Source organism: Aquarana catesbeiana, linkage group LG05 (assembly GCF_042186555.1).
Source record: "Aquarana catesbeiana isolate 2022-GZ linkage group LG05, ASM4218655v1, whole genome shotgun sequence".
Taxonomy (NCBI): Eukaryota; Metazoa; Chordata; class Amphibia; order Anura; family Ranidae; genus Aquarana; species Aquarana catesbeiana.
Genome location: NC_133328.1, coordinates 225123892 through 225131981, shown reverse-complemented (window position 1 = coordinate 225131981; position 8090 = coordinate 225123892). Strand labels below are relative to the sequence as shown.

Below are 8090 nucleotides of genomic sequence, written 5' to 3'. Positions count from 1 at the left end.
AAGTGGTGCGTGTTTCCCGTGCTTAGAACAGTCCCTGCACAAAATGACATTTTTAAAGGAATACAAGACATTTAAAACTGCTTGCGGCTTTAATGTAATGTCGGGTCCTGGCAATATGGATGAAAATCAGTGAGACAAACAGCATGGGTACCCCCCCCACAGTCCATTACCAGGCCCTTTGGGTCTTGTAGGGATATTAAGGGAAACCCCGCACCCAAATTAAAAAAAGGAAAGGCGTGGGGCCCCCAGGCCCTATATACTCTGAACAGCAGTATACAGGCAGTGCAAACAAGAACTGTAGGTTTGTTGTTAAGTAGAATCTGTTTGTAATTTTGAACTGGTACATTTTTAAAGTGTAGCTCCAGCCAAAAAATCTATTTTTAAGCTTTTTGGAAAACATAGGGAAGGGTTATCACCCCTGTGACATTTGTTTTGCTGTCTGTGCAACTCTTCAGAAGATCTCACCGCACTTTCTGTCCCAATGACAAATGTTTTTTGAAAATGTGGGGTTTTTAGTGAAACAAGGATTGGTGATAAAGCATCAGTGAAGAGGAGACACGTTTTTCCTATATTAACTCTTACAGGAGAGAATTTCCCTTCCTAGGGGTAGATTTCATCTCACTTCCTGTTGTCTCCTTCCATTTGCAAGTAGGAGTCATTTGTAAGTTGGATGTTTGAAAGTAGGGGCCTGCCCTATATACTCTGCAGAAATTGGGGCCTCAACACTGTAAGCCCTCACAGTTACTCTTGGTGGGCGCAGGAACGGGCCCTGCTGTGAAATATTAGCTCGAGAATTGTAATTACATGCCATTGTTGAACAGTGGTAGAAGAATTGGGCCTTTGGTGGTGGTGGTGGTGCTGGTGCCACAACACTGTAAGTCCTCACAGTTACTCTTGGTGGGAGCTGGAACGGGCCCTGCTGTGAAATATTATATCAAGAATTGTAATTACATGCACCTGTTGAACAGGGGCAGAAAAATTGGGCCTTTGGTGGTGGTGGTGGTGGTGTTGCCACAACACTGTAAGCCCTCACAGTTACTCTTGGTGGGCGCAGGAATGGGCCCTGCTGTGAAATATTAGATCAAGAACTGTAATTACATGTCCCTGTTGAAGAGGGGCAGAAAAATTAAGCCTTAGGCACTGGTGCCACAACACTGCAACCCCTCACAGATGCTATAGTTGGAGCGCAGGAATGAGCCCTGCTGCAAAGTATTGCATCAGAAATTGTAATTATACGCCCCTGTTAAACAGGGGCTGAAAAATTGGGCCTTGGGCACTGGCGCTGGTGCCACAACACTGCAACCCCTCACAGATACTATAGTTGGAGCACAGGAATGAGCCCTGCTGCAAAGTATTGCATCAAAAATTGTAATTATATGCCCCTGTTAAACAGGGCCTGAAAAATTGGGCCTTGGCCACTGGTGGCAGTGCCCAGAACCAAAAATGTGCTTACAAGCTATCAGCATGAAAATTGAGGAGGAAGAGGATTGTGACTCAGCATAACAGGATAGTCACTCAGCATCAGCATAGGCAGTCTTGAAGGGATCTCACATTAAAAAAAAATCAATCAGTTACATCAGCATCAGGTGCTTGGTAGCAGGTGATTCAAGACTGATTCATTTTTATGAAGGTCAGCCGATCGACCGATTCGGTGGATAGGCGCACCCTGCGATCGGTTACTCCAACAACACTGAAAGTGCGTTCCGACAAAAGCTGGATGCAGGACAGGCCAGTAGCTCAATTGCATACTGTGCAAGCTCTGGCCAGTGATCCATCCTCAAGACCCAGTAACCCAGAGGATTTTGGGGAAAGGGAAAGGTGTCCAAGTCTGATCTTGCCCCTAGGTAATCCTGCACCATGTGAATCAGACGCTGGCGATGGTTGCTGGAACCGATCAGACCTTGGGGCTGCGGACTAAAAAATTGTCTGAACGCATCGGTCAGATGGCCACCTTCTCCACCGCTCCTTCCTCAGCAACACGTTGTCCAGGAGGACCAGGAAATTGTAACCTCCCAGGCTCTGGGAACGTGTTGCACAAACCTTTCTGCAAGGCTCCGGAAGATGTTTCATCCTCTACCCCCTCTGCGATGGCAAGATAAGGTCCGCAACCTTACCCTTGTAACGTGGATCAAGGAGGGTTGCCAGCCAGTAATCATCCCTCCTCTTGATACCACGAATACGAGGATCCTTCCGCAGGCTTTGCAGGATCAGGGAGGCCATGCACCGTAGGTTTGCTGAGGCATTCGGTCCAGAGTCCTCTGGGTCACTAAGGACGACATGATCCGCAGCCACCTCCTCCCAGCCACGTGGGTTTCTTCGGACTGTAAATGATCCCTTGAAGACTGCTGCTGATGCTGAGTGCCAGGCTCCACCTCCATGCTGACACAATCCTCCTCCTCGTCCTCTTCCTGTGTGATTGGCAGGCACACAGAAACACTGTCTGGATAAAGGGGGCCTTGAGAGGTAAGGAAGTCCTCCTCTTCCTCCCTCTGTTCTGCCTCAAGTGCCCTGTCCATTATTCCATGCAGCGTGTGCTCCAACAGGATGACAAGAGGGACAGTGTCACTGATGCATGCACTGTCACTGTTCACCATCCTCGTGGCCTCCTCAAATGGTGACAGGACAGTGTATGCATCCCTGATCATAGCTCACTGATGTGGAGAAAAAAAAACAAGGTCCCCTGACCCTATCCTGGTGCCATAGTCACATAGGTACTCATTGATGGCCCTCTGCTGCATGTGCAGCTGCTGCAGCATGGCCAACGTTGAGTTCCACCTGGGCATGTCACATATTAGGCGGCTCTTGGGCAGGTTAAATTCCTTTTGGAGGTCAGCCAGCCGAGCACTGGCATTGTATGACCTGTGGAAATGCACACAGACTTTCCTGGCCTGCCTCAGGACATCCTGTAAGCCCGGGTACCTGCCCAAGAACCGCTGCACCACCAAGTTAAGGACGTGTGCCAAACAGGGCACATGGGTCAGTTGTCCCTGTCGGAGGGCGGAGAGGAGGTTGGTGCCATTGTCGCAAACCACCATACCTGGCTTAAGCTGGTGTGGCGTCAACCACCTCTGAACCTACCCCTGCAGAGCTGACAGAATCTCTGCCCCAGTATGGCTCCTGTCCCCCAAGCACACCAGCTCAAGCACCGCATGGCATCTTTTTGCCTGTGTGCTTGTGTAGCCCCTTGAATGCCTATGGAGCACCGCTGGTTCCAAGGACAAATCAGCACAGGAAGAGGCCATAAAGGAAGAAGAAGAGGAGGGGGTGGAGGAGAGAGTTGTGGCAGAATCACCACTAGTAGAATTTTGGAGGTGTGGTGGCAGAACAACCTCCAACACTAATGCACCCTGTCCTGCATCCTTCCCAGCTGCCAGAAGAGTCACCCAGTGCGCGGTGAAAGATAGGTAATGTCCCTGTCCATGCCTGCTGGACCATGAGTCAGCAGTAATATGCACCTTACCACTGACCGCCCTGTCCAGCGAGGCCAAGACATTGCCTTCCACATGCCGGTAGAGAGCCGGAATCGCCTTCTGTGAGAAAAAGTGGCGTTTGGGAACCTGCTGCTGAGGAACCACACATTCCACAAACTCACGGAAGGGGGCAGAGTCTACCAACTGAAAAGGCAGCAGTTGAAGTGCTAGCAATTTAGCCAAGCTAGCATTCAACCGCTGGGCATGTGGATGGCTGGGAGCAAACTTTTTTCGGCAGTGCAGCAGCTGGGGCAGGGAAATTTGCCTGGTACAATCTGACGTCGGTGTACCGATAGCAGATTGCCCGCAAGTACTTGTCTGTGACACACCTAATTCTACACCTTCATTCCTCTCAGTGCAGGTTTCAGAGAGGACTGAAGGTATAGTGGGGTTGGAGGTCCCAGCTGATGAGGAGCAAGGAGAGGTCCACTTTGTTCTTTGGTGTGGGTCTTTTAGGTACGCTTGCCAACGAACTGCATGGCAGGTCGACATATATCTGGTCAAGCATGTGGTGCCCAAGCGGGTGATGTTTTGGCCACGCGAGATATGCTTGAGATATATGTTGCAAATAGCAGTGGTGGGATCTGATGCACTCGTCTCAAAAAAGGCCCACACCAAAGAACTTTTGGAATAACACGCAGAGACAGCAGCGCCCTGCACATGTGGAGCTCTGCGGTGTGATGCAGTCGATGTGCTGCCCTTAAGCTGGCCCATGTGCCTCCTCCTCCTCTCTCCTATCAGGCACCCACATGGAGTCAATGACCTCCTCATCCCCTCCCTCCTCATCACTGGAGCAAAGCTGGCAGTATGCTGCAGCTGGGGGAACATGACTGCCAGATTGCTGTCCTTCTTGGGCACCCCCCTCTCTCTGGGCTCACGTTACTGCCTTCCTCTAGATGGGTACCATCATTGGAGCCTCCAAACACTGGGCATCCTCCTGGAGCATGTACCCAACACTGTGGTCAATTAGTTTGGGGGACTCCTCAGGAGGACATGGTGGGGCTAGGGAAGGAGTGACTGATGCCATTGAGCCGAGGGAAGAGGCCACATTGGGGGCTGCTTTGCCAGACAAAGTACCCTGAGCCTGGGTGAGAGAGGATGAGGAGGATGAGGACGGCTTGGTCATCCACTCTACCAAGTCTTCCGTATGTTGCGGCTCAACACGGCCAGCTGCCAAAAAAAATGACAAGCGTGTCCCACGGCCATGTGCTGATGAGGATGCACCATCTCCATGACCAGCACTGTTGCCTCTAGACACAGAGCCCACTTGCCCTCTTTTATTGGCTTGTGACTGTCTGCCTCTCCTTGTTGGCCTTCCAGACATACTAATGGCCTGCAGTGAGATGTAGCTGCACAAAGCTGGGATGTACATATATATATATATATATATATATATATATATATATATATATATACATATATTAATACTGCAGCTAGCAGAATCAACTGCCTGCCTGTAGTATTATTTGTATGAGAACACCAGCAATTGTCTTCAGGTAGCTTTAGGTGCACACTGTGCAGAGGACACAGTACACTAACTGTAAATACTGTAGCTGCCTGCCTGTGGTATTAATAGGATCAGAACAATAGCAATTGTCTTCAGGTAGCTTAAGTCCTCATGCACACGGATGTTTTTACAGCTGCTTTTTTTAGCTTTTTTTGCAGCTTAAAAAGGCCTGTCTATGTTAGTCTATGGCTTCATGCCCACCTAGGCATTTTTGAGCTGCAAGTGGCATAGGCGTTTTTAAGCTGTAAAAAAACCCCAGGACCAGTGGGTTCTGAGAGACGTTTTTCAGCTGTAAAAACGCTCTAACGCTGAAAAACGCTCAAAAACGCTCAAAAACGTCATTCACCAAGGTTTTTTAACGTTTTTGATCCAATCGAAAAAAAGAAAGAAAAAATTTGAAGAAAAAAAAACGCTAAAAAACGCTAATGCGGAAAAACGCTCAAAAACGCTCAAAAACGCTATTGCAAAAATGCTGAAAAAAGCTGAAAAAAGTTTAAAAAAATCACTGCAAAGATACTGGCGTTTTCATAAAGTTATTTTAACAGCCTGTGTGCGTGAGGCCTTAGGTGCACACTGTGCAGAGGACACAGTACACTAACTGTAAATACTGCAGCTGCCTGCCTGTGGTACTAATAGGATCAGAAGAACACCACCAATTTTCTTCAGGTAGCTTTAGGTGCACACTGTGCAGAGGAATAAGTACACTAACTGTAAATACTGTAGCTGCCTGCCTGTGGTATTAATAGGATCAGAACAACAGCAATTGTCTTCAGGTAGCTTTAGGTGCACACTGTGCAGAGGATGCAGTACACTAACTGTAAATACTGCAGCTGCCTGCCTGTGGTACTAATAGGATCAGAAGAACACCACCAATTTTCTTCAGGTAGCTTTAGGTGCACACTGTGCAGAGGACGCAGTACACTAACTATAAATACTGCAGCTGCCTGCGGTACTAATAGGATCAGAAGAAAACCACTAATTTTCTTCAGGTAGCTTTAGGTGCACACTGTGCAGAGGACACAGTACACTAACTGTAAATACTGTAGATACCTGCCTGTGGTATTAATAGGATCAGAACAACAGCAATTGTCTTCAGGTAGCTTTAGGTGCACACTGTGCAGAGGACACAGTACACTAACTGTAAATACTGCAGCTGCCTGCCTGTGGTACTAATAGGATCAGAAGAACACCACCAATTTTCTTCAGGTAGCTTTAGGTGCACACTGTGCAGAGGACACATTACACTAACTGTAAATACTGTAGCTGCCTGCCTGTGGTATTAATAGGATCAGAACAACAGCAATTGTCTTCAGGTAGCTTTAGGTGCACACTGTGCAGAGGACGCAGTACACTAACCGTAAATACTGCAGCTGCCTGCGGTACTAATAGGATCAGAAGAACACCACCAATTTTCTTTAGGTAGCTTTAGGTGCACACTGTGCAGAGAACGCACTACATTAACTGTAAATACTGCAGCTGCCTGCAGTATTAATTGGATCAGAAGAACACCACCAATCTTCTTCATGTAGCTTTAGGTGCACACTGTGCAGAGGGCGCACTACACTAACTGTAAATACTGCAGCTGCCTGCGGTACTAATAGGATCAGAAGAACACCACCAATTGACCAACCAACCTAGACTGAAGGGGCCGGTACACTTGTGCAAGACTGAAGGGGGAGGAGCCGCTACACCTGTGCAAGACTGAAGGGGGAGGGGCTGGTACACCTGTGCAAGACTGAAGGCCAGAGAATATTTATCGAGCTCCTGAAGAAGCGATTTTGGCGAAACCTGTCGATCTTTTTTGAATGCTATAATCCAGGACAGTCATACATGTCTACACCGACTGACGCACCATGTCTGCTGGAAACGCACATATCGGAAAGCTCGTTCCGGACTTTACCGCCAAGGCCGTGATGCCCGATGGACAGTTCAAAGATCTTAAACTTTCAGACTACAGAGGAAAGTACGTTGTTTTCTTCTTCTATCCCCTGGATTTCACCTTTGTCTGCCCCACGGAGATCATCGCCTTCAGTGACAGAGCGGAGGAATTCAAGAAGTTGAACACGGAAGTCATCGCGGCCTCGGTGGATTCTCACTTCTGCCACCTGGCCTGGACCAACCAATCCAGGAAGGATGGCGGTTTGGGCCCCATGAAGATCCCCCTGGTCTTGGACATGTGCCGGACAATCTCCAAAGATTTCGGTGTCCTCAATGATGAAGGAATCTCATTCCGGGGACTCTTCATCATAGATGAAAAGGGGATCCTGCGTCAGATCACCATTAACGACCTGCCTGTCGGTAGATGAAACCCTGCGGCTGGTGCAAGCTTTCCAACACACTGACAAGTATGGAGAAGTCTGCCCGGCAGGATGGAAGCCCGGAAGTGACACCATCAAACCCGACGTCAAGCAAAGCAAAGAATTCTTCTCCAAACAAAAGTAATGTCAGAAAGTGCTGCCCCTCGTAGCTGGGCCGGCGCCCCCCCCTCGCTGTATAGGAAGTGCTGCCCCCCATAGCTGGGCCTGGCCACCTTGTTTGTATAGAAAATAATAAAGTATTTTTAGTAGAACGTGTTACAGAAGATCTCGGCAGTGTGGATGGGATGGAGAGGTGTCTGTGCTGTAACATTCCCTATTTTTGTCTTTTATGATTTTGTATATTTTTGTAAAAGCCGATGAAATTTCAATGTGAGATCAGAATCTCCAATGTAAAATGTCAGCAAGAAAATTGTTGCATTCTTGAACTCTCGAACGGTGTACAATAAAGATCTCTCCACTAGGAAAAAAAAAAAAAAAAAAGGAGAACACCACCAATTTTCTTCAGGTAGCTTTAGGTGCACACTGTGCAGAGGACGCACTACACTAACTGCAAATACTGCAGATGCCTGTGGTACTAATAGGATCAGAAGAACACCACCAATTTTTTTCAGGTAGCTTTAGGTGCACACTGTGCAGAGGATGCACTACATTAACTGTAAATATTGCAGCTGCCTGCAGTACTAATAGGATCAGAAGAACACCACCAATTTTCTTCAGGTAGCTTTAGGACACACTACACTAACTGTAAATACTGTAGCTAATAGGACTAATAGGATCAGAAGAACACCAGCAATT

At 48.0% G+C, this 8090-nt stretch overlaps 1 pseudogene; it reads left to right on the top strand.

Annotated features, from left to right (window-relative positions):
• The first annotated feature begins 6795 nt into the window (after window positions 1-6795).
• On the top strand, window positions 6796-7772 carry LOC141145856 (peroxiredoxin-like; annotated as a pseudogene).
• The last annotated feature ends 318 nt before the right edge of the window (window positions 7773-8090 follow it).